Source organism: Psammomys obesus, unplaced genomic scaffold (genome assembly GCF_907164565.1).
Source record: "Psammomys obesus unplaced genomic scaffold, mPsaObe1.curated_primary_1811, whole genome shotgun sequence".
Taxonomy (NCBI): domain Eukaryota; kingdom Metazoa; phylum Chordata; class Mammalia; order Rodentia; family Muridae; genus Psammomys; species Psammomys obesus.
The window spans coordinates 20,045,297-20,069,015 of record NW_026596117.1 but is presented as its reverse complement, the minus strand read 5'-3'; the positions used below and the strand labels follow the sequence as shown (position 1 = coordinate 20,069,015).

Here is a 23,719-nt window from a genome sequence, read left to right as displayed (position 1 = left end):
TAGGTTCTCCTTCTACCTAGATGGTACTACCCAGCCATACATAGTACTTCCATTTACAGGTGGTACTGCCCAGCCAAGCAAGACAGTCAGTATAGAAGGTAGCCTGGCCAATACCTAGAACAAAAGTCCACTGAACAAACTAAACAAAGACCCCCAAGTTATGAACACAGTCAGCAGCAAAGAGCAAGCTGGATGCCCAGAGAAACACACCATCCCTCACAGTTTCAGGCCAAACCCCTCATGGGAGTCAGGACCTCGGATGAGCCTTAGGCCTGCTGGGAAAGCCCTGAAATGCTCATCCAGCGGCTCAGCTTCCCAGTACCTACATGCGAGGACTAATCAGATTCCCTTGTATTTTATACAGAAGGAATGTATGCTGGGATATGCTCAGAGAGTCAACCGAGCAACTCTTGGTTTCCCACGTGTCTGGAAATCACACCTGGATTCTGCTGATCGGATTGTGTTCAGATGAAAAAATGCACCTAGGGGCTAAAACCAGGAGGAAATAGCTGTGCCACCCAACAGGCAGACTCTAGTTAACCATGGGCTTTGAAAACAAAACTGAACTAAAGGAAGTTTAACGGTATGGAGGCAAGAAGGAAAGATTTGTGTAGGACCCAGACAAAGCCTCTAACTTTTCAGAACCACAGTTAACTGTAAAAAGGGAAATGTGGCTGTACCCCCAAGGATTTAAATAACATGTTTCCTGAGGAACTCCAGGCACACAGTTCGCTTCTAATAAATAAATGTGATTACTTCATCCTATCACCTGGCAACCGATGGTCTCCTCAGTACTGCCTGAAGGTCCAGGACAACAAGATGGCCACTGTACAGACTTAACTTTCTTATTTCTCAAATAAGAACGGGATTTCTGAGGGTTGGATAACATAATAGCTAGGAAGCTAAGAGCTCATTAAGCTCCATGGTAAAGTTAATATTAATGAGATATAGATGATAAATCACAGATTTGTATGTGTATGTTTGTGTGTGTGTGTGTGTGTGTGTGTGTGTGTGTGTGTGTGTGTGTAGGTCAGAGGTCAAAATTGTTCACACTCCTCAATCATATTCATTCTCCCTCCTCCTCTCCCTCCCTGGTTTTGTTGAGACAAGGTCTCTCTGCATAGCCCTTGCTGTCCTGGAACTCATTCTGTAGACCAGGCTGGCCTTGAACTCAGAGATCCACCTGCCTCTGCCTCCCAGGTGCTGGGATTAAAAATGTGAGCTACCACGGCCCAGATCTCTTCCTTAGTTTTAAAGATAGGGTCTCTCACTGAACCTGAAGCTCACTTATTCAGTTAGATTGGCTGGCCACCAAGCCCCAAGGATCTTTCTGTCTCTTCCTCTCCAGAGCTGGGATTGCAGGAACAATACATAGCTTTTACACGGATACTGAGAATTGTAATCAGGTCCTCATGCTTACATGACAAGTACTTTACCAACTGGGCCATCTTCCCAGGTCCACTAAGCACAGATTTCTAAAGTGTTGCCTGAAACACATTATTTACTGTGTTAAACTATTATTTCAAACCTAGAAACTTTTTTCTTCCTCTGCCCCAACCAAATAGTAACCCCACTACTTCCATCAAAAAAAAAAAAAAAAAAAAAAGAGTTGAAAAGCAGCAATTCCAGGGGCCAACCATTCTTAACCTTCCTCTAACCATCTCAGGCTCATCCTGGAGGGCATGATAGCATGCCGGCCAACACTAAGAAGACTGTTAAGCAATTCTTGATTCAGTGGTCTTGATTCCAACAGCAATTCCTAGAATCACCACTTCCAAATTGCAGAAGCATGTTGTTCTGCCAGAAAGAGGTCTGCATACAAAGAAACAAATGCCAAGATACATCTCCAGGCCTGCCTGCTGAATTCACATTTCAGCCATTCGTCCTGTCTGCTTTCGCAGGCCCTTGTCTTTCATCTTGGCACTCTGCTTGTCATTCTTGGGCTATAATTCAAAAATACTCATTGGTTCCCAGGGCACTTTCAAAATGAGTTCCTTCACAGCTCCTGGGACTTTGGGTGACTCTACATTCCTGGAAGGCCCAGAGGCCCCAGCAGCCCACCCACAAGCTCTATGTGTTGGTCTGGCTTCGCTACTAACTCAATCCCAAGGGCAGAACTCTGCATCTCAGGACCAGATTCCCAGACTTAGCAATTTCATGGACCATTAAGCTGCCAAATGAAAATATTCCCATCCCCTCACAAAAGATTCTTACCCCCAAATCGGAAGAGCATAATCTCAAAGAAAGGGGCAGCTCTTCTCATTTGGACACCAATAAAATTCTGGCTTTATCATCACCATTATCACTGCAGTAAGGACAATGAAAATGTCACCGGCTGACTCTCAGCCCTCAGGCTAGCATTGTGCTTTGCATATACACAAAACATTCACTTTTCCAATGCATACAAATTAAGATCCGATTTTGAGGGTAGTGGATTGGAAAGGCTACATCCCGTCCCATTGGCAATGCCAAGCCTTCCTTCCCCAGCAGTGGAACTCACCTTTCCTCTCCCACAAAGTCCCCTTAAATTACATCCTCCAAGATGCACGCTTCTTCTTCTAGCTCAGTTCAAAACTCTGCATTTTTTAGTCAACCAAAAATAACAAAGCCACACTTCCTCCCACTCCAAGCATTCCTGAAGCCTGCTTGCCAATGCTAAACTTTAGAAACTTCAGGTACTGCCCAGCAGGCAAAAAACCCTGCAGCATCCACAAGAGAAAAAAGGTTCAGTGGCTAACTTCCTAACATCCTCAAGTCATTAACGTAAAGGAAACCTTTACAGCACATTTCCACCCCATTATTTTTCTCTATGTTCTCTTTCCTTTGTCTCTGTGAATTCATGCATTCTATACATACCAGGAAATTATACATTGGAATTTTTTTTCCTTTAGTTCTTTTTCTGTTTTGCTTTGTCTGTGTCTTTTGTTGTTAGTTGGTTAGTTAACTGGTAAGCTAGTCAGTCTGCTGACCTCCAGTGCCTTTAACTAGGTCCAGGCTCCCTAGTCTTCACACCATATGGTGATGGCTTACCTCTTTTCCCTACATTCTGTTCTTCCCACCCTCTTGTCATGTTTGCGGTCCTGGCCTTGCTCCTTGCAGGGGTTCAGAATCCTGATGCTCACTGAAGGCTAGGGATGTTTATGTCACTGTCCCCACAGTTACTTAAGTGCTGCAGTAACTCTGGCTACCCTCTCCTGCCTCACTTAAAGATTAATGGTGTTGAGCTGTGTGAGCATCCTGAAAGCAAGGCATGCAGAACTCAGAATGGGACAGGTCTCCTGTGCTCTCTGTCTTACTATCATCTAGCTGGTACTTCTACTACTCCAACAGCCAACCATAAACACCTGCACGAGCCACTGAAGATGCTCACATTAAATGATAGTGTCAATCAACTCCTAAGGCCGAGGGCTGCACCTCTCCCTAAGGGCAGATGGTGAAGGATAAAACATGGGAAAGGCCTGCTGGAGTCCTACATGATAGAATCCAGCCACCAACACATGGAATGCCTTCTCTGCAGCCAGTGGGTCTTCTAGATGTCTGGGAGGCTAAAAGCAGTCAGTCTCTGTTCAGAAGATGCTAAAAAGAAATTTCCAAAGTCTAGCAGCCAAACCTAGCCCTACCCCAGAAGAACTCCGGTACACATAGTTCATTTATGACAACTATTTTGTAGCAAATAAAAAGCTCAATAAGAGGCAGGAACTGACCACGAAAGAAGGGCATTAAACAAAACAAGGAAAGTCCAGGCCCTAAAATGTACAAAATCAGCCTCACCTATGCTCTAAATGAACTCCTCCATCCTTGAATGGCTGTATTATAGGCCTCTGGACCAGGCCAAGGACATAGTAAAACAACCAAAGGGCATATTCCACTGCAAATCTCATTCTACAAGTGGGGAAACTGAGACCCCAAGATGTAAGCTGACTTCTCCAAGTCACGGGGTGAGTTGGAGTAACGGAGGAGCAGGGCACAGGAGCAAAGTCTGTGCCCTGCCTGGTGAGCTTCCTATCAAGTCCTACCAGACCCTTAATTATAGTCTGCCACTCTGCCTCGGACAAGCCATTACAGCTGCAAAACACACCATCAACACGCACCATCATGCAGAATGCACACTGATAACACTTTAAAATGAGTAATTCAGGCTTATCATTCCTAGATCTAATTCTATTTGCTAGTACTACAACAGTGCTGAAAATAAATGAACAGAAAACAGTTTTTAAAATAGGCACGGAGGCTTCTTACAAGCATTCCCATCTGAAGACACGCTATAATAGTCAAGCCTAATCCTAAACTACAAATCAAAGATGTCTAGTAAGAGAATGCTTAGGGAATAATAATTGGACACACTGAACTATTCTCCTCTTAGGAGGGAAAACTTCACAGTGAGATCGCTACAGGATTGAAAAGAAAGCCTCTGCCTCTTAGGAGGATTTTTGTGGACAGGTGCCATTTATGCCAAGATACCATGAGCAAAGGATACTATATGAGGGCCTAGGGAGATGTGTCCGTGGGCAAAGCACTTGCCATCCATCCAAAGATGAGGGCCTGACTTTAACTCCCAGGAACCTTCATTAAAGCCAGACATGGTTAACACAGTATTCCTACTACAAGATGAAAGGTAGAGACAGAATTATCCCCCAAGGCTCTCAGGCCAGTTAGCCTGGCATGCACAGCATCAACAATACAGACGAAACTTTGTCTCAAAAAAGGTGAAGGTACCAGGACCCACACCAAGGAATCCTGACCATCACATGTGCACAGTGACAAATGTGTGCACACATGTATGCATGCACACATAAATCACATACAAGAGACTGTATGTAAAGAGCTTAGTTATCAGTTTTGTCACATAACAACCACTGATCAAATGCTAGTTTTCTTAATCCAGGCACGGAGACTATCACCCACATGATCAGTAATAACTCAATAAAATATTTTTCTAGAACTCATCCTAGCAGCCTTGTTAGTGTAACAAGCAGCTGTTGGTCTCATAAACCACTGTAGCATGCCTCTGGAATACTTAAGGTGTTGTATCATAAAGGTATTGCCTATTTTAAAGGTGTGGAATGAAAGATATTAAGATTCCAGTTTTCTTAGATGATCCACTAGTCAGGGAAGGAAAAGTCCACAGAAAATAGAAACACGACAAACAAAATAACTATTCTAAAATACTGTTTGCACACAAGTGTTCTTATAATATTTGTCTCTTCCTAGATGATGTTGCAGTCTGTGTTCATATTACTGAAACTAAATGTAAAAAAATTACTGTTACATTGTAGCTCCTCAAGCTTTTCAACTACTTCTTTATGAAGTTTCAGAAAGCAGGAATTATGCCCTGTCCTTAAAGGTGAATAGTCTAAAGTATCCATTTGGGGAAGAAATAATAGCGAAGCAGGACATCAGCAGCACCTTTACCAGAAAAGGGTCTCAACTTGAGTCCTATCTCAAAGGCTCTGAGCAAGTGTGCCACACGGCATTCTGTTTCTGGGACCTTTCTGAGGGCACCTGCCGGATCTTAGACATCAAGTTCAAAAGGACAGCGGTAGCCATCTTGCACCTGTGGCATTCCCCTCATACACACACACTCCCACACTCCACACAATGGACCACTGCCCACTCCTGCCACTCTCGTACCCACCACATTTCCACCTGCCTGTGGGGGAAAGGGGGTCCCCATCCTCAGGACAAGTACCATCTTCCCAAACAGATGCTATTTCTAAGATTCTGCCAAGAATCTCCGAGTTCCAAGACAGCCAAATTCTGCTTTCCAGATACAAATTGAGAACAAGACAAAGCCTGCTCCTAAGTTCATAAAGAAACGCCCCCTCCAGAGTCCTGTTTCGGCAAGGCCCGCCACACATATTCAGGTACTACTACCATGGCCATTTCAGGGAAGGATCTGTAATAAATTATCATAACAAGAAAGAAAAAAAAACAATATTTAAGAGACCATATCCTAAAACAACAGATCAGCTGCCATAATACATCCTTAAATCGGTGAAATGAACAAACAAATAACAAAAAAGGGGCCAGCCTCACAAAGTTTCTTATTTCTTGAAATTAAAACGGTATTATCATTTTACAAGGTTCCTTTATGACTTTCATTTAAGTCACCAGGCACAACGCAAAGCCCAGTGACAGGACTTTTTAAAACTGCCCCTCTAAGAGCCCACTGGGCTTCAGACCCTGACCTAATTCCACTATGTGCACCCTCTCCAAACACTCAGTCCATCCCCAAGTGACCGGGACAGTCGTGGCTGTGCGGAGCCTTGCTACACACCGGTCCCAATTCTCCATCTGATTACTCCAATTTTTTTTTTTTCTCTTCAAGCCCCACACTCCCTTGGCCTTTTGCGCCTGACCTCCAGTTTCCAGACCTCTCCACCAACGACGTGGAGGGACCACCTCTCATTGTTTCTACGGGATTCCGCATCCCTCCCTCCGCCCAACTAGTTTTCGTCGCACAAATGTCATTTCTGGCATCTGAGCCACCATCCCTCCCAGCGGGCAGCAGTGGGGCGTTCGGGACCCCGATGACCGGCTTCCCTGATCGGGCCCTCGGCACACAGCCATTTTCTAGTTAAAACGCTCTCTGCTTTGCAGAGGGGACAGGAACTTTGCCCCCTCCTCCCCTCTGGGCAGCCGGGCTCTCTGCACCCCGAGAGACGCTGGCCAGGTCTCTGAGTCTCCGGTGAGAGCGCGCCGCTGGGCGGGCAGGCCGGTTCCAGGGCAAGGGGGCGTGCGCTGCTCCTCGCCCGCGCCCACCCGCACTTTGCTCTCCGCAGTCGCCGCCCGGGCACAGCCCTGCGACCCGGCGTCCTCGCCCCGGCCCTGACGAGCCCCGGCTGCGGATGGGAGTGGAGGAGCGATGGGAGTGACCGGGCGAGCTCGAGGCTAGAACACCGGCCCTGAGGCGAGGGCGAGGGCGCGGGGCGAGCGGGACTCCGCAGCGGGCGCCCGCTGCAGATGCGGCGGCAGCTGCTGCAGCTGGGACTGCGGCTGGGCGGCCGACGGTGACCGCCAGAAACCCAGCAGCAGCCGCGGGGGCACAAGCAGCGAGGCTCGCCGGCTGCCCGGCTCGCGCGCCGCACTCCGGGCCACCCCCACCTCTACCCCACCTCCCCGCTGCCCAGGCAGACGGCACGGAAGGAAGCGGGGCTCACCGGCGCTGCGCGGCGTTGGGTCGGCTCGGGGACCCGGCTCCCAGGTCTCGCAGTCCGCTGAGCTCCCCGAGCAGCTGCCGGCTGCAGCCCGCGAGCTTCCTACTTAAGAGCAGCCCTGGCTCCGGCGACTGAGCATGCCCAGTGCGGCTCCGCGAGGCCCGCGCAGGGAGCGGCGGCGGCGGCGAGATTCCACTTCTCCAGGCTTTGGCGGCGGCTGCGCGAGGAGAGGCTCGGAGGGGCCTGGCGGAGCCCGGCGAACCCAGCTAGGCGGGGCCGGAGGCGGGGGCCGCGGCGGAAGGGGGCGGGCCGCGCTCCCAGGGCGACCCCTGCAGGTGGAGAAGGCACCGCCGCCGCACAGCAGGGAGACGGGGGTCGCCGGGGTGACACCCGGGGGATGGGGGCGCGGGGCGGCCCGGCTGTCCCCTCCGGGTGGCCTGGCGTCTGTCTGCACCAAAAGGCAGTTGGGGGAACTCTTCTCCCCCACGTCTGCGTTCCCTTAGAATGGAAAAATACCCCACATGAGAGCTGCCCACAGCTAGCCAAACGTTAAAAGGTGAAACTTTTCCTGCCTTCTGCCTTCGTTACCCCCCACGCCCAGACATATGCCACACAAGAACATCCCGGCGCTGGAAAATTACGGCAAGATGACGCCGGGCGAGAAACACACCTTCGAAACGGAAAAGCAAGGTCTGCTCGCTACCGAGTTGTTAGCCAGTGAGTGGATCTGCAGGCACCTGGACGTCCTTAACTTGTTCTTCACCAAGGCAGGGGTTGTTAAACTGATGCCTAGGTCAGACTCCCTGGGAAGGTTGCTGAAGCAACAGGCTAGGCCCTTTTCCCAGGGGCTGACTCAGACTGGTTGCTTGTGCCGCGTTGCACCAGCACCTGTAACAAATTCCCAGGAGCTGGTGTGTCTGCCATGAGGACCAGTCTTGAGGACTCTTAATGGACACACAGACCATGCTACCTGCTATCTCCTTTAGAAAGGTAATTCTGAAAATAATTGTAATTTAAGTAATGGCTCTTTTCCAACGCACTCCTCCCTCAGGTAATAAAGTCAGAGTATTCCTTCCTACAGTGGAGGTGGGCATTATTTTTTTTTTCTTCATATGTCATGAGTTTATTGAGGCTTCATAAGTTCTCATACTAGACCTGGGAGTAGGAACAGATTTAAAAAAAAAAAAAAAAAAAAAAAAAAACACCCAGGCCCTGCCTTCATGTTTACAGCCTATCAGGGTGACTGGGATCCACTGAATGGTTTCTATGATATGTCATTTCTGCCATCTCCGTACACAAGGCGTTGACGAGTAAATGAGTTGGGTTAGGAATGGGGGACCATCATGTATGGAACGAGTGCCTGGTTCTTGCATGCCTCTTCTATGATCGATATTTCCCTTAAACTCAGCTGAAGGCCAACGAGACAGTACTGCTACAAAGCAACAACAACAAAAATCCCCATAAATCTATGCAAGTTCACTCCTGGGAATGAGCCTTTGAAACCCAAGAGTGGCCTCACAAGCCCTGTGAATCAAGGACAGTCGAAAGCCAGGGTTCAAATACCCACTTGGGAAAATCAAACTGCAGAGAACCTTGAGACTCTAGTCTGTGTCCTTCAGGCCCAGACAGAGGAAAAGAACCCAAGCCCATCCCGCGTGTCCTTCATCGCGGCGATCCCATCAGGCTACCAGTCCAAGTCCTCTTCCACCTTGATCCCCTGCCCGCCGACGTCCAGAGCCCACCCCACCACAAGACTCCCGGGTCGAACCCCTCCTGCCCCTTCCAGGCTGTCCACTGCGACGCGCAGGAAAACCCGCGCTGGAGTGCGCCGCGGCGGCGGGGAGGGGTGGGGCGCGCAGGCGCGGTGGGCTCCAGGTTGGGTGGAGGCGGCGCCGTGCTCCACACCTGATGCAATCACCCTTCCGGAAACCCGCAGGGTCTCCGGGATCGGCGGGGAAACGCTTCCGCGCCGGCTCCCCGCCCTGTCTCCCGCTTCCCAGGACCGTCCCCCTGGCGGCCCGCGGCAGAATTCGGGTAGTCACCTCCCGGCCAGCTGAATCCTTAGATGCCCGGAAAGTAAGGGGCCGGCCACGGAGCATCCTGCAGCTGCTGGAGGAAACTCCCTTAATTATTTCCAGGGAGTACTGGCGGGACTGGAAGGGAGGCTTTGGACTCTTGCTTCCTTCCTGCATCCGACCCACATTTTCTTCTCTGTCCCTGAAAGGGACGTTTAAGGTGGAATGGATTGCCAGGTACCCTGGCTGGCAATGTATGTAACAGCTCCTTAGCTGGGCTGGAGAAAGCCTGCCACCACCGCACAGTCATTTTATAAATAAGTAATTAGCTTCTCTATACCTTATCGTTTAAGTTCACAAAGAAAATCATTTCTCATTTTACCACCTCATGCAATTTTGATAGCATTGTGAGTGGGTTTTTTCCCTCTAGTGCTGACTCACACATGAACTGTTTTCTCAGTAAATGAACTATTCCAAGAATATTCTGAGCACTTGTTTTTATTAAGTATGAAGTAAACACCAGGAACAGCACATTAAAAATTACCCCTGTGAATACCATTAAGGCCAAAAATCTTTCTAAGTCGAGGTGTGGGTGTTTCAAGGAATTTTAATGGAAAGGACACTTGTAAGAGTGTCATAAAACAACCAACCCTACACCAAGTCTTAGGTTCCATAAGCATTTACTTCTTTATACCCCAGAGATGACAATGACTTCCTTCAAGAAGACAAATTGGCCTGATGTGGTGGCAGTGGCCAGCAATCCCAGCACCAGGGAGCCTGAGACAGGAAACAGCAAATTCAAGACTAGCCTGCAGCTTCGCTGTCAAAAAGACCAAAAGCCAACGTAGGTGGCACTAGCCAGGAAACTCCTGTCTCAACCTCCCCAATGCTGGTTTACAGGCATCCACCACCAAACCGTTTTATTACTACACTGCTAGTTTTAAAAGTTAGAAAGTCCAACCCGGTGGCATCACAGTGTGAGATAACCGAGAAAAGACAAGGCATGTTTGGAGGCAGAACTAGGCTCAGCTAGGATTTGAACTAGGCATCTTTGCGTACTGGCTCTTTCTTATGAAGTCTAATTAAGCTTTGAACCTCCCTTGATCAATAGCCTATTGAACCACTTCTAAGATAGCCAAACAGTAGGCACTAAGAGTGTCAGTCAAATGGCAAAAGTCTTCAAATGCAGGACCTCAAGAAGTGTTTTGTGCCAACATTAAGAATGTAAAGTATTTTTATTTGATCATCTGTTGAATGAGATGCTTGAGGGGAAACCAGGGGGAAATTTAATGATAGAAACAAAGTATCTGAGTCCTCATTTGCTTTAGTAATGATTCCAAATACTTTCACAGTATGGAAACTAAAAATAAAGCTGAGTGTGGGGCCATAGCTTTAATCCCAGCACTCAGGAGGCAGAGGCAGGCAGATCTCTCTGAGTTGGAGACTAGCCGGTTCTACAGAGCCAGTTCCATGCTAACCAGAGCTACACAGTAAAACTCGGTCTGAGAGGGAGAGAGAGAGATAGAGAGATGCAAAATTCATGCTTGCAATAATACCTAGATAACTCTCCAGAATGCTACCTTTTTTATCTTGGTGGGTGTGTGTTTCTCTGGGGAATGTTCTGACATTTAAAGATCTGAGAGAATACCTTCTTCATAAGCAAAAATAGAGTAGAGTAAATGTCAAAACACAGAAGTGCAAAAGGAAGGCATCCCAAGGTGCTGGTTATAGAACAGCTAGCTTTACTGAACGTGCACCAGAGGCTGATGAGACATTTTACACAGCTTGTTTAACTCAGTCCTCACTAATATCCCTCAAGGGAGGTGCAGTGTATGCGTACATTAACTATATAGGAGTGCTATGTTTCCTTACGTTAGCACTAGAGAAGTCAGGCATGTGGGATAATTGAGGAAAGACAGAGCATGTTTGGAGGCAGAACTCTGTTCAACTAGGATTTGAACTAGCTATTTTGCATAGTGCTTATACTCTTGTTTGTTTACCTGGTTGGTTGGTTTGGGTTTGTTGGGTTTTTTGTTTTGTTTTGTTTTGTTTTGTTTTGTTTTTGAGACAGGGTCTCATGTTGGCCAGGCTAGACTTGAACTCCTGATTCTCTTTCCTCCCGCTCTAGAGAACAGGAATTACAGTGTGTGCCACCATGGCCAGCTATGCTTGTGCTCTTAAATACTGCTACACAGAGAAAAATAAAAATTTGGAGAAAATAATTATGATGTTTTTGTTTTATATAAGAAGGTAATCTCAGCACTGAGGACACTGAGACATGCAAATTTCATATTTTTATTCTTATCTGCTTATTTATGTTTGTTTGCTTGTATGTTTGTTTGTTGAGACAAGGTCTCACTCTGAAGCCTGGGCTGTCCTTAATCTCATGGCAATCCTCCTGTTTCCCCTTCCTGAATTCTGAGATTATAGATTTCTGCCACCACTTCCAACAATTTTTTTTCTTCTTTTTGTTGTTGTTTGGTGGTGGGTTTGGGGGTTGGTTGGTTGGTTTGCGTTGCTTTGCTTTGGGTTTTGTTGTACTTGCTGTTGGGGAGGGAGGTTGTTTTTTGTTTTCCTGTGTCCACATAAAAACTCAAAGAGCTCAAAGAGTAGAAGAGGTAGCTTATTTTGGAGCGAAAATGTGTGTGAGCGTGTCCTAGGAAAATAGATTTGGGTCTTCCCAAACAGAATATTCCAATGAGGAGACATTTTCATGGAGGCTTTTTTTTTTTTAATAACATTAAAAAAAAAAAAGTTCTAAATCAAGATATTTCTTAAAATACAATGGTGGGAATACCAGAGATGTGGTCATGGCCAGACGGAGGACACTTAGCTATAGGCCTCAGGTACTGTCTGATAGCATGCTCACCCCTTCCATCAGGGGAGGACGGCGTTTTGTTAAATTACTACATTTCAGAGGCTTTCCTCTGTGTCTACTGGTATGTTCGGTCTGACAGAGAGGTGGGCAAGGAACGACCATTTGTTAGGCTGAGATTGTCCAAGGTAAGTTACAACCGGGCCGTGGAACGGCAGCATTCCAGTCACAGAAGTCTCAATCCGCCAACCTCTGTTCATGACGCATGAGCTTAAATTTACGCCTGGTCTGAGCCTCAGATATGAAATAGATGATCCTTGTGCCTACTGATTTCTCAGGGATGCCAGCCAGGCCTCTCCAGTGGCGACTCTGTGCCTAGCCAGTGACTCTAAAATGGTTCAATATGGTAATAGGCTCTTTTTTAGACCGTGCTATTCTCAAACTCACAGAGATCCACCTGCCTTCGCCTCCCAGATACTAAGATTAGAGTTTTGTGCCACTACCTCTGGCAGCATCATATAGACTTACCAGCCTCAAAATTAGCTGGAAATGGTGGCACATGGCTTGGATCCCAGCACTGGGGAGGCAAAGGGAGTTCAAGGCCAGCCTGGTTTACAAAGTGAGTTCCAGGTCAGCTAGAGCTGTTACACAGAGAAACCCTGTCTCAAACAAAACAAAACAAAAAAAATCTCAAAATTGATTATAATCGGTTAGAATTCACACTGCAGTTCCTCAGTCACACCCGGCCCCAAATCATGTGCTAAGCAGCCTCACAAAATGGGGCCTGTATTGGACAAGAAACATACAAAATCTCTCCACCTCCAGCAGGGCAGAGAATGTCATGCCAAGGAACTGCACTGGTTCTTATTCCGACAGCTCAGGGCTTCATCTCTGTGCGTGCTGCACTGTTCCTAGAAGAACATGTCTGTGAGCTCTGTCTACCTCCTGAGCTTTCACCTTTACTTTTCTACATTAAGAGTGTCATCAGGGTATGGAAGTGTCCTAGACCGATTATGGACTTTGGAGGTAAGGCCTTATTTTACAGACCTGCTCTCACCAGCTGTGTGGCTGTGAGCAACACACTTAACCTCACAGGATTTCATGGGACTAATGAAATCCTATGGACAGCCCGCAGCAGGCCTCCTGTTCACGACTTCACCAGCTCCTCAGGTTTCTACAGTACAAATGCCAACCATCTTCGTGTCTCCCTACCTCCGTAAGCATATTGGTCATCAAGCTCCATGTGTTCCCACGTCCAGGCTGCCTCTCAGATCCAGGCCTCAGGGCCTGTCCCCACTCTCACTGTTCTCCTGGGCCTTTCGCACACCACTTCAGAATCCTGCCAATTGACCTTGGTGACACCCACCAGTCTCTGCTTAAACTTACGCCCTCCCTCAACCTTCCAGAGACATCCTGCTAGAATAAAGATGCCGGTGACGTCATTCTCCTTTAACCCGCTTTTTTTTTTTTTAATTTCATGTTGCTTTAGAATAAAAACTACAAATATTTACTGCCCACAAGGCCAACTCTTCTCCCACTGCAAATGCGCACACACTCACATTTCTACCTCCTCTGCTGCCCACCCTGATCAGCCACCTCTCCCCGAGACTACTCTTTCATAGTCTCCATCCACCTGTGAGCATCCCTGAAGTACCAAATGGCTTATCCCTGTCTGCTCTTCCAGGTGTCCTTCTTGAGCTGAACTCATGCTCATGCATCTTTACTGAGCAAAATCCCACTTACTGCAAGGCCCAATCCAGGCACTATCTCTTCTATAAAAGCTCTTCAGGGAAAGGCAACCACCAAGCCCACACGAGCCATGCTCAGTGACCCAGGCTGGAACACAGACTCTACCGTGCCCTTCCATGGGTGTTTCTGGGCAAATGATTTAACTTCTCTCAAACTTGGTTTTCTTCTCCGGTAACACTAACAACCAAAGCATGTGCTTCGTAGCGTTGTCATCTAAGTAGCTGAGACCCTACTCATGACTCTCAGAGGGAAAATGGTCGCTGCTGCCACTTGTTATCCATCTTATCCTTTCTCCAATGTCACCCTGATTTTTAACTTAAAAATTATATTTCAGGGCTGGCAAGATGGATCAGGAGGTAGGGGTGTTTGCTGCCAAGCCTGATGACCTCCAGGGTCCTCTGACCTTCATACATGAGCCAAGGCATATACATATTTGCATATATAAAAAGAAAATATATTTTTAAAGTTACTCACATTTTATGTGATTTTTTACAATAAATTAATTTTTATATAAGGAGCATTTCCTATTTACTGAACAAAATTCAGGACACATAAATAACAAACTAGTAAGATTAAATCCTCTGTTGTGTGAGCAATCTCTTTTGTACAAGCAAAAGAAACTCACGGTCATTAATGCATCCCCAGCAAAATATATAGGAAGGTTGGTTTTCAGATACTCACTGTCAACAGAGTAATACAGGCCAATATATGCCTCTCCAGATTCCGCATTGGTATGTGGAGACATCTTCTATTTAGAACTCGTCCTATTTAGACTCAGCAAAGAGAAAGGAATCTCTCGTTCCCTCTCCCACTCACTCACCCATGATGCTTTGCCCATTCTAGATCACCCATTGGCAAACAGGTTACGCACTTCTGTGCTTCAGCAAGCCTTTCCTATGTCATTCCCTGAGCCTGGAATTCACTCCCTGCTTCGCACAGGGCCCCCTCCTACCTCCTTCACCTTGTCCACTGTTTAAAGTCATTTTCTTCACAGGCCAATATTTCCCTGAATCAACCATGCCAGTCAGCCGCTCATGTCTTAGCTCCAGAGTATGCTGGATGTTTCTGTAGCATGCTGTTCATCCAGTTGCATGCCGTACCATTCTCTGTCACTGTGTAAAAATTCCCCCTTTCAGTCTTGTCGCGAATAATAATAATAATAATAATAATAATAATAATAATAATAATAAATACTTGTTTAATAAATGAAAGAAAGATAAAAGAAAACTTAGGGCAAGTGAGGCGGCTGGGTTGGTAAGGTTGCTTGTTACCAAGGCTGATAACCTGAGTTTGATCCACCCAGTTGAGAGAATCAGCTCCTGCAAGTTAACCTCTGACCTCCACATGTGCCCCATAGCACGTGTGAGCATTTGTGCACACACATAAAAAAAATAAACAGACAAATGTTTAACCCTTTAAAAATGAAATTAGATTTTAAAGCACTATATACTGAATGTTATGCAAACACAAACTCAATTGAATCTCAGTTTCTAACAATGTTTCCTCAAATGGGCAAGTCACAATGTTATTTTGGAGAGTGCTGCCAGACAAGTTAGGTGACTTTGTAAAGGTCACTGAGCTACTGGGGACAGATGGGAGATTTCTTCAAGGCTACTGCAGAACATAAGTTCTTTCTCAACGAGACATTACTTCCTGTGAGAAATCACACATGGTGCCTGTCCTAGGGAATCCAACTACACGGGTTTTTTTTCATTTTTTTAGTCTGTTGTTCAGTTGTTTCATTTGTCTTTACTTTGGTTTTAATCCCTCATTGACTCTAGTAAGAAGAGAAAATGAATCAAATGCTTCTGTAAACTTTTAATATTGAAAAACCTATTTAGTGAATTTTATTAAAATCCCCTGGTTCCTGAACAATGGTAGTGGATGGTTCTGCACAAGAACTGGTAGCAATTCAATTGAATGTGCACAGAAAGCATACCGCGGCATGCACCACTCTTTTCCCAGGCTACTGTAGGAGCTAGCCTATTAATGAACAGACTGTGGCTGCAGAACATTTATGTTTTCTTGTTCAGGGCCATGTCGACCCCTGGCTACGTGCTATCACCTCACCCTTCTGGATCCCTTGCTTCCCTTATCACCAGACTGCAGAAATTTCAGTCCGGGGCGCCAATGTTCCCAGTGTCTCACGCTTAATCCTCTACCCAGATAAGGGTAAGGATTTGAATCCGGTCAATGGGGGAAAAAAAATCACCTTTATATTCAACGGGTACAACACGAGTCACACAGTACAACCTAGAAAAATGCTCGATTTTAAATTCATGCCAACATAATTAAAAAGAGAAGGGATCCGAGATGGAGAATATTGAGAGAGGGAGTATTTTAAAAAGAACTGAGAATCATTTGTAAGAGAAAAATGCCTTATACTAGAGATAGGCAAGACATACATTGCCAATCTGCTAAGGAATTGAGAATATCCTTGGTCAAAGAGAGAAATGATCGTCTTCGCTTTCTTATTTGTCCTGCCAAATATCCTACATTCTAAAGAGCCTCATTACAAAGTCTGAAAAAGAGAAGAGAAGACGGAGAGATCATCTGGGGACTTGTTTTGCTTATTTATTTATAGTACGTTCTTTTGTTTTGCCTTTTTTGGGGGAGGGGAATGACAGATTCTCCTTTTATTTCTCAGACCATCCTCCTGCTTCAGCAACCTGCGTGCTAGAATCACAGCATGCGTAATTTCGTTTTTAAGAAACTGGGGCTGGAGCGATGGCTCAGCATTTACAGGAGTTGCTGCTCTTGCACGGGACAAAGGTTTGGTTCCCAGCGCCCCCATGGTGGTGCACAACCATTCATAACTCCAATTCCAGGGATCCAATGCCCTCTTCTGACCTCCTCCAGCACCAGGCATGAAGGTGGTTCACATACATATATGCGAGTGAACACACACACATACAAAATAAAAATACAAATAAATATTTTAAAAGAGGAGAGAGAAAGACCATTATAGGCAAAGAAGCAATTAAAAAAAAAAAAAGGAAAGTCATCCTAAAATCAACCAACCTCTGACCTCTACCCATCCCTACATGGAAGGTCTCTCTCTCTCTCTCTCTTTCATCCCTCATCTCTTTGTGAGGAAAAAAAAGAATAACAATCTTGTCAGAAATAACTGAAAATACAAAAACTGCATTCAGGAAGAAAATGGCACTAGTATAGGAAAACAAAGTGTGATTAAGAGAAATAGTATATAAATGGTATTTAACATGAAGGTTTCCTATTAGAAAGCAGTCTTACAGGTTCAATAAGATTAAAAAAGAAAAGACTTCAGAGAGATGTAAGGAGTGTTCCATCCCTTGAGACATTTAAAATTAACCTGGACAGGAAACTAGAATATATTTTGCAAAGAGCAGCTCTTTCTGACAAGCCAGTAGATGAGCGTGAATTGATTTTTCCACCCCTAATTTCTTTGACTATCAGAAATGCTATTCTTAGAAGACAAATGAGTTTTCCACGAGGTTGAATTTTCTGTCTTTATTTTAATCAAATGAGATATGATTTCTCATGAAAATAGTTTCCAAGCCAGTGACTCAGCAAGATATAATTCTAATTCTTATTTAGACTATAAGATTTCAAATCTCAGTTAGAGCGCTTCGTAAACACAATCAGTCACCACCCATTGTCTGCCCTTGTGTACTAGGGACTGTCAGAGTGAAGTTCCCAAGAAACGAATGAGTACAACATAAAAACCATAGAGGCAGAGCATATAGTATTCAATTAGTTTCCATGCTTTTATTCTAGGTTTGTATGCTGGCTAGAAAGTCATCAGCGAGAGAGAGAGAGAGAGAGAAAACAAAAACATTAAGTTCCATTAGAATGATGGAAATGTACATTACTGCATCAGTTAACAGTTTGGTTTTGTGTTTGGGGGTTTTGGTATTGGTTTCTTTAGATAGGGTCTGAATGTGTAGACCAGGGTAACCTGACATTCGCTTATAAGGTCCATCCGTGCCTAAAAGTCACCAAGTGGCTCAGGCTGGCCGAGAATTCAGGTTCACAGTTCTCTTCCTGCCTCAGTCTCTCAACGTCTGGAATTACAGATGTGCGCTACCTTGACCAGCCCAGGTAGCACTTTTGAGGAGATAGAATACAGTATCATGTGCACATTTAACAGTGGTCTTATTTTATTTCAATGTGTGTAGCCGCTTTGCCTGCGTGTATCTCTGTGTGCCACATTCATGCCTGATGCCTGCAGAGGCCAGAAGAGGGCTTTGCATCCTTTGAGAGTGAAGGTACAAAGAGGTAAGAGTTGCCACGTGTGTGCTGGGAATCCAACCCAGGCGCTCCGGAAGAGCAAGTGCTCTTACCAACCAAGCCAGCTCTCCAGCCCATATATCTTATTTGTTACAAGAAAAGAGCTAAGTCAAAAACACCCCAGACAAAGCTTTTCCTGGTGTCTTTTAACTCTCTTAGGTAGCACTAGGCTTAGGGTTTGAGAAGGAAGCACAAAGTGAAACAGAAATTGTTCTTCCTCTTTGTACACCCTAAGATTTTCCAAGCACTTTCTCAGCACTTGGGTAAGTACTCTTGCTTTTCCATCAGTGGAAACCTGACCAGAGAAAAACTCTTCAGGAAGCCTTTTTCAGCCAGTAGTGGTTGGTGCGTGCCTGTAACTCCAGCATTTTGGAAGTGGAGGAAGGAGAGTCAGAAGTTAAAGGTGAGTCCCTTGCTACCTGAAATTCCGTCTCAAAAAACTTAAACAAGCCAGCCAGCAAACAAAAACCTAAATACAGAAAAGGTTAGAAAAGAAAATCTTTTATGCCTGGATCATATATTTTTCCTATTATGATAAATTGAAAGTTTTGTTTTGTTTTGTTTTTACTTTGTTTTGTCTATACATTTTATCTGTGGGGTTGCTTTTTTTTTTTCTTTTCTTTTTAAAATGGTGTTTGCGCGTGTATTCGTGCTAGGAGGCAAAGATAGAAACTACAGATTTACAAATCAAGAAACATCAAAGAATGCATGCATGTGTGAGTATGTATGTATGTGTTATGTATGTGCAGCACACTTCTGAGAGAGGTGCAGAACAGGTTCTCCTTTAGAGCTCTCACAGAGTAGCAACCCTGCTGACACCTTACTTTTAAACTTCTAATGCCCATAACTATAAGGAAATCTATTTCTGGTTTGAGCTATGCAGTGTGTATATTGAGGAACTCTATTCCTATCCAGTAAAATAAATAAATATATATATATATATATATATATATATATATATAAATTATCCAGGAAAATTTTCATTAGCATAAGTGAATATTACTAAACGTTAGAGACTGTTACATGTATCAAAGTTAATATTAAATGGGGCTTAGAAAAATTCTTACAAGATGTTGTCATCCTCTTCTGTGAAGACAATAAAAACTTTCCTAGATTCATGGAATTATTTTATTCATTTTATTTTGGTATTGAGTTTTGTAAGAGTCTGTAGGAAGAATTCCAAATCAGGTAAACAACTCTCCAATGTGATTTGTAAGGCGGGACATGATAAATGCCTCAAGTTTTGGAGTGCAATCTCCTAGACAGGTTGACCTCACACACTCTGCTGTATTTAGCTGATAATTAACTCTGTTGCCAGGGCTTGGGGGAAGTGGAGTCAGGAAGTTGCTGTCTTATGGATACAGAATTACAATTTTGCAAGATGAAAACGTTTCTGGAGACAGACGGTGGAGATGTTTCACAGTGACCGACACTGACCTGTATACTTAAAATGGTCCTGGTGGGAAGCCTCATTCTGTGGATCACACAGTTCATATGCAAACCATTACTCATAATAAAGACAGAGTTCTTCCAATTGGGCAATAGGCTGGTCCTATTCCCCACCAGCCACCCCCATTTCTTTACATGGTTGCCCCTATCTTCTGTGCTGAAGAAAGGCATGCCTCTTCCTCAGCTCAGAGCCTTGAGAGTCAGTCTGAGGGAAGGAACAGGATGCTAATGGTGCTGAGAGAGTGACAGGGTAAAGACTGCATTTCCTAAGCCCCAAGGCTTCCAGCCCTTCTGCTGCTGGCAAAGCTGAAGGTAGAGCAAGAAGCTGTGAGCTGACAGGCGTCCAGATGAAGTTTTCACACGGGCACTTGAAATACAAATTAGGAATAAACAAGGCAGGACCTGGGCTACAAGAACACCCCCTCCAGAGTCCCATGCAGTCTTTTATGAGCACAGAGGGTTCCTTACTCTTCTACTTACAATGCTGAGAAACAGGAATCAAGTGAATGTCGTGTCTGTCTCAGCAGCAATAACAGTAAAGCTTCTAGTGCTAGTAATACTTTTTATTCACCCACAAATACATAAACTATAAAAAAAATGTGGCCTCATTCATCTCGTTAAGAGATGCACTTTCAATAAAATTTTACTTTTCATGTTACCCATAAAATGTGCAACATATTTGTAATATGTTGATCATGTCCTAGAGATAATAACTCAATAAGATATTTTGAAATGCTTAAAGCCCAAGGACACAGGAAATAAAAACAAAATTTCAATTTCAATATAGATGCAGAGGTATATTTATCACAGCAAATTATGCTAGCATGGCCAATAAAAGACTTGCAGGCACGAAAAAAAAAAAAACACATTACATTGAGATAAAATTTTCTAGGTGAAATGGGATGGAAATATGAAATAGTTAAAAGGGACTATATAAAAATTTCAAACATCAATAGAGAGCTCCTGGAGATGGCTGGTCTGTGCTGAACAAGCTTTCTCAGATCCGTGAGTAGGTGACAATACAATGAATATTTGCATTCTAATCAAGGACCAGTCCCCCCAGGTGTGAACTGTAGGGCATGTGAAACTGAACTTCTGACTCACACCACAGGCAGCAGGAGGGTACTTTCAAACAGGAGAAAGGGCTCGGGGCTGCAGTTCAGCTGGTAGTGGTTGTGTGGCTCCCGTGAAGTCCTGGGTTTGATCCCAGGCACTGTGTAAATTGAGTGTGGTCACACAAACCTGTCACACCTGTACACTGAGAGTGGTGACACAGCTCTAACCTGTGGTCCTCCCTTCCCCCGGGGTTTGTTGGCCATTGGCCCACAAAGACAAAGAGAGCAGAGGTGATGACTGGGATTCGGAAGGTTGGTGAGTACAATGGACAAGACTTCCAGGATCATCTTCAGAAAGACAGCTCGTTTCATTGTTTCAGGGGTGAGGAATATAAAGGTTCTTAGGGTTACAGGCAGAAAGGACTGACTGGTCCTAACACAGTACCTAATTGTGATACAGGCAGGACAGGCTGATTGGTCAGAATTATCATCTGGGTAGGTAGAAGAGCAGAGCTTGTGTGTTGAGTCACGCAGCTATTGTACCGGGTCATGCTCCGAATACTGTCAGGCATCTGTGCCTAGAGACACTCTCTCCAGATAAGGTTAGGCAGAGAAGGGGCAGCCCTCCATCTTGTGCTGAGCTTTGGAGAGCTATCTGCACGTGGCCGACTGCGACCTTAAATAGCACGATCTTCCAACATAACCCTAGTGCTCAGAAGGTAGAGACAGGAAAACCTGAAATTCACGTCAGCCTCTGCTACCTAATGAGCTGAGGCCAGCCAGAAATATGTGAGGGTCTAAAAAGATGATAATAATAATAATAATAATAATAATAATAATAATAATAATAATAATAATAAATAGAGAAATAAAGTAATAAGGGAGTGGCTAAGTTCCTGAAGGTGAGGGACCAGCAACTCTGTGGAGTTGCAGGCCACAGAAAGCACCAGAAGAGGTAGGGATGAGCTGGCTGCCCAAAAGGAGGGCAGCCACTCCTCTACAGCCCCGAAGCCACCTAGTCAGAATATTCTGGAAGCGTCATCTTCATCATACTCACATATTAACAATGTAAAGTAAGAGCTGGAGCAGTCGGGTCCACGAAGACATGCTAGAAGCCAAATTACAACCAGGTCAGTTGCCATCCAACAGACTCCGAAGAGGGGCTGAGAGCAGAACAACGGAAACACCGAAGGCCGCGCGGCAGCCACAGGTGTTCCAGCGGTGAGCAGGGCTAGTTCCCTTTCAGGAAGAGGGATTTTGCCAGCTTCCAACTCTTGTAGCTATCTTGTCTCCGCTGGGGTAAGATTTCTCAGGACCATGATGATATAATGAGTATTTGTATTATACTCAAGCACAGGTCTCATCAGAGGTGAGACACAGGCACGTGAAACTGAACTTCTGGCTCTCTTCCTGTTCCCCATCATGGCGCAAGATCAAGGTGAAAAGGAGAACCCCATGTGGGAACTTCACATACGCAAGCCCTGCCTCAGTGTCTGTGTGGGGGAGAGTAGAGACAGACTGACCCGGGCAGCCAAGGTGTTGGAGCAGCTCACAGGCCAGACACCTGTGCTTTCCAAAGCCAGGCACATGGTCAGGTCCTTTAGCATCAGGAGAAATGAAAAGATTGTTGTTCCCTGCACAGTCCGTGGAGCCAAGGCAGAAGAAATTCTGAAGAAAGGCCTGAAGGTGCAGGAGTAGGAGTTAGGGAAAAACAACGTCTCGGACACTGGAAACTTTGGTTTAGACATTCAAGAACACATTGATGTGGGCATCAAATACGGCCCAAACATTGGCATTTATGGCCTGGACTTCTGTCTGGTGCCCAATAGGCCAGGTTCCAGCATTGCAGACAAGAAGCCAGGACAGGCTGCACTGAGGCCAAGCACAGGATTGGCAAAGAGGAGGCCACGCGCTGGAACCAGCCGAAGGTTGACGGGATCATCCTTCCTGGCAAATAAACTTTATCCAAAAGGCCAATAAAAAGTTCTCAGAAGACAGAACAAAACAACTGATCTTCCGAGGATCCCCACGTTTTCTTCTAAGGCAAAAATGCATCTATTTTATATTGTCTTCTTAATTATCATGTAAATTTCATTTCGGAGTCCTCAGAGGAGTAGGGAAGGCAAGGATCTCATTCTCATATGGATGGTCTATGAAACGTGACAAATGCAACTAGAAAATTAACACAGGGAAAGATAATTGAATTGTTAATTATTCAAAGTGAGGGTCGGTTAAGAACAACCATAGCACCCTGTAAAGACATCTGGCTAAATTAACCCAGGCGACGCTAACTGAACATCACTGAATACATTAAACCATGCCCAGATCCTGCTAAAGAAGAAAAGCAAGGCAGACCCTTGCTGTGGAGACTTCGAACACAAGCAGGGATTCTAACACATGGGACAAATATACAATTGTCTTAGTTAATAGTTTCCACTGCTTTAATAAAGAACCATGATTAAAAGCAACTTGGAGGGGCTGGAGAGGTGGCTCAGAGGTTAAGAGCCCTGGCTGCTCTTCCAAAGGTCCTTAGTTCAGTTCCCAGCAACCACATGGTGGCTCATGACCATCTGTAATGAGAGCTGGTGCCCTCTACTTGCCTGCAGGTGCACATGCAGGCGGAACACTGTATAAATAATAAATAAATAAATCATTTAAAAAATAAAAAAAAAAAACAACTTGGAAAGGAAAGGGTTTATTTCATCTTACAGTTTATAGTCCATTTTCCTGAGAGTCGGGGCAGGAACTCTTAGGAAGGAGCCTGGAGTCAGGAGCCGATGCAGAGTCCATGGAGGGGTGCTGCTTACTGGCTCACTCCCCGTCACTTGCCCAGCCTGCTTTCTTATAAAACCTACAACCACCAGCCCAGGATTGGCACCACCCACAATGGGTGTAGAAGAGCATGGGCTCTTCTACATCAACCATCAATCAAGAAAATGCCCCGCAGGCTTGCCCACAGGCCAATGTGGTAAGAGATTCTTCCGAAATAACTCCAGCTCGTGACAAGTTAAAATCAAACAGACCAAAATCCAACAACTAGGCAGAACAGCAATCAAGGACAGTTACAGCAGACCTAGAGCGGTAGCTCAAGACTGCTCCCCCGAGGTTCTAGGGGGCCTGAGTAGGTTCACAGCACCTGTGTCAAGTTGCTCTCAAATGCCTGAAACTCCAGCTCCAGGGGATCCAGGACCATTCATGTGAACAGGTGCA

At 45.3% G+C, this 23,719-nt stretch overlaps 1 protein-coding gene and 1 pseudogene across 6 annotated transcripts in view; one reads left to right on the top strand and one right to left on the bottom strand.

Moving 5' to 3' along the window:
• Apbb2 (amyloid beta precursor protein binding family B member 2) overlaps positions 1-7,338 on the bottom strand; it is a 306,075-nt gene extending 298,737 nt beyond the window's left edge. For all 6 annotated transcript variants that reach the window (XM_055629150.1, XM_055629154.1, XM_055629153.1 and 3 more), the window contains exon 1: positions 7,161-7,338. The gene's annotated coding sequence lies outside the window, so the exon portion shown is untranslated. The remainder of the gene's footprint in view (positions 1-7,160) is intronic.
• Positions 7,339-21,931: 14,593 nt separating this feature from the next.
• Positions 21,932-22,467, top strand: LOC129692679 (60S ribosomal protein L11-like; annotated as a pseudogene).
• Positions 22,468-23,719: the final 1,252 nt, after the last annotated feature.